This window comes from Coenobita brevimanus, chromosome 116 (assembly GCF_032717465.1).
Source record: "Coenobita brevimanus isolate Jiangsu-jjx chromosome 116, ASM3271746v2, whole genome shotgun sequence".
Classification (NCBI taxonomy): Eukaryota; Metazoa; Arthropoda; class Malacostraca; order Decapoda; family Coenobitidae; genus Coenobita; species Coenobita brevimanus.
The window spans coordinates 48,524,136-48,526,455 of NC_137069.1; the positions used below are offsets into that span (position 1 = coordinate 48,524,136).

General features: G+C 40.5%; 1 non-coding gene across 1 annotated transcript; it reads right to left on the bottom strand.

Moving 5' to 3' along the window:
• Window positions 1-1,783: 1,783 nt before the first annotated feature.
• Window positions 1,784-1,902, bottom strand: LOC145418846 (5S ribosomal RNA). The gene has a single exon (XR_013900751.1). It is a non-coding gene; the product is annotated as a 5S ribosomal RNA (ribosomal RNA).
• Window positions 1,903-2,320: the final 418 nt, after the last annotated feature.

The window sequence follows — 2,320 nt, forward strand, 5'->3', positions numbered from 1 at the left end:
AGGGAGAGTTTGAGGTTTGTTGCTCGTGTTATGTTGCTCAGGGGTTAACTACTAGTCAGTCGCCTTAAACTTTTGGCTAAGTAGTACGAGTATAAGCCCAGGCATCTACTGTGCGGTTCTCGTAGGACAATAAAAGAATGGATGATAATTAATTTTACTGAGACAGAGAGAGAGAGAGAGAGAGAGAGAGAGAGAGAGAGAGAGAGAGAGAGTTAAATAATAAAGGTGAAAACCTTGCCTGACATGCTGTAATATTGAGTAGAAAATGAAACAAACGTTCCAGGTCAGCTTTATGAGAGCACTGGGAAACCACTGGCCCATCGAGTGAAAAACTGAAGGAAAAATGAAAGCCAGTAAAATGTTAAGAGTTTATGGTTAAACTTTACCTAACTTACCCCTCGTCATCGCCAAAAAACAGAGATTCTAGGATAAGCTTGCGATTTTATCTTTTAAGTACGGTGCCTCGATATCAGGATTGTTATCAGTTTGTGTCCGTCATCCCACAGACGCTTCCACTTAGCCTTGGAGACACTTCTGGGAATAAAAGGGTTAGAAGATTCATTACTGCTGTGGGTAACACTAGGTAATCTTATTTAACCTCTGTACTCGCTCTAAGATTGGGCCTTTATATTGTTTGGTGTAGACACAAGATAGGATCTGACACAGGAAGGACCAAGTAGAATGAAGATTAGATGCAAGGTCTGAACCCTTTTACTGTGATTATTATATTCCAGTTTAACCTGCTACCACCAAACGAATTTATTAAACCCCTCAATCATATGCCATGTTTCTCTTTTGTAGTTACCATCACCATTCAACTTTATTCATCTTAAGGCCGACTTTTTGTAGTGAAGGGGACAATGACGATTAATATTTAATTCCCTCGGCCCAAAAAGTTTCCCCAGAGCTGAATACGATCAGTTGGTGCTAACAGTTACGCAATATAAAACATGTGATCACAGCGAAGTGGTTCTACTCGGGCAATACCCTTCGTACTGAAAGGTTCAAATCAACACAAAAAAACAAGAAGGAGCACTCACAAAGTGTGCACAATTCACTCCAAACAACTGGTCTAACACTCTAAGTGTTGGACATTTGACTTTAGCCTGTGACCTTGCCCTTAGCATGATTGCTTTCAAAACTGAATTCCTTCACTATTTCTTGAGCCTTACAGCAACTTCAAGCTAAGCTTGATCAAAGCCATTAAAGCTGATCATGTCATGTGACCATATCTTTGCCCACTGATCTCAAACTGGTTTATCATTATTCATTCTATCAAGTTTACTCCAGATCAAAAATAAAAAAATAAAAACAATTAAAGATATACCTTGCACTGTGATTTTGTCCTTTTACAGACAGCTCTCGAAATCAAATCACTTTATCAATACCTTCCCCAAAACCCTCCCACATGGTTTGGTCCAATTCGGATCGAAGGTGTTAAATTATATCTTGTCATGTGACCATGACTTTCGACCTTTCCCTATGACCCTAACGTTTATTGGGTCGTTTACAAAATCAAACACATTTATTCACGCCATACCCTGAAAACTCCCACATACTTTGATTTAAATCAGATAAAAATTGTTCAAGCTGATCTTATCATGTGACCTTGATCTTTGACGTACTGTATATATATATCCATCCATCCATTGCCAGACGCCATGTATCCCAAACGGGGTGGCCAAGGGCTTAGAGTTAATTGTTTTATGTGTTGGACACCTGATTGATGATGATGTTACTAGCTGACACTAATCCTCCACCAACCCCACTTGACACGTAGGGATGCCAACAGCATCTGATGTTCCCAGGCGGTCACCCATCCAAGTACTAACCAGACCCAACGTTGCTTATCTTCGCTGATCGGACGGGAAGCGGTGTACTCAACGTGGTATGGCCGTTATTAAAAAGTTAACTCTCATTGTCACAATCTTGTAACCAATGTCCCTCCGCCCCCACTGTGGGCATGAAGAGGATGAGTGAACCCCCTGGCACTCGGGCAAGTAGCTGTTTTTAATCTATCCCAAGCACTTACGGCAAGTCAGAATGAAGAGAGAAACCTGTACTGTACACAGGAAAAATCATCTATTATCAATATGCCGGGAATCGAACCCGGGACTCTCAGGTCAGAGTCAGGCAGCATACCACTTCAAAAGAACTACTCAACTATTGAGAAAGAGCTTTTGGCCTTGATTTTGGGTTTACAGCATTTTTCATTTTATTTGTGTTCTGGTTTTGACCCCATAGTCATTTATACCGATCATAACCCACTGAAATTCCTTAGTAAGTTTAAAGATAAAAATCAGAGATTGACAAGATGGAG